The sequence below is a fragment of the Fukomys damarensis genome, unplaced genomic scaffold (genome assembly GCF_012274545.1).
Source record: "Fukomys damarensis isolate Sample0158 unplaced genomic scaffold, DMR_v1.0_HiC HiC_scaffold_14, whole genome shotgun sequence".
Lineage (NCBI taxonomy): Eukaryota > Metazoa > Chordata > Mammalia > Rodentia > Bathyergidae > Fukomys > Fukomys damarensis.
The window spans coordinates 64,123,004-64,123,431 of record NW_022900926.1 but is presented as its reverse complement, the minus strand read 5'-3'; positions in this window follow the sequence as shown (position 1 = coordinate 64,123,431).

Sequence of the window (428 nt, the reverse complement as noted above, 5' to 3'; positions counted from 1 at the left end):
AGAGGAACCACTGAGTTAAATCCTCTGCCCATACATTGACATACTATTGTTTAATAATTATACAATTATATAACTTTCTGGAGAGTTATGTAAACTATGTTGTTAAGGGAATGATATTTTCCAAATTGAGAACTGAAATAAAATCTCTGAGAACTTTTTTCTCGGGGAGAGGGAAAGCACTCCTGGATGCAAGTGGCATTCTTGGTGGTACAGTTTGCCAAAATAGGAACAGGAAAGTTACTTCAGAGGTTTATGGCATTTTTCTCACTAAGAAGTTGCATTTAAAAACAGACAAAAAAGCTCCTCCAGCACTCTGGAAGGCTGAGGCAGAAAGGGCACAAGTTCCAGCTCAGCCAAGGCAACTCGGAAAGACCTAATCTTAAAGTTAAAAAATTTTTTTTCTGAGGCTAGGGATAAGTTAGGTAAGG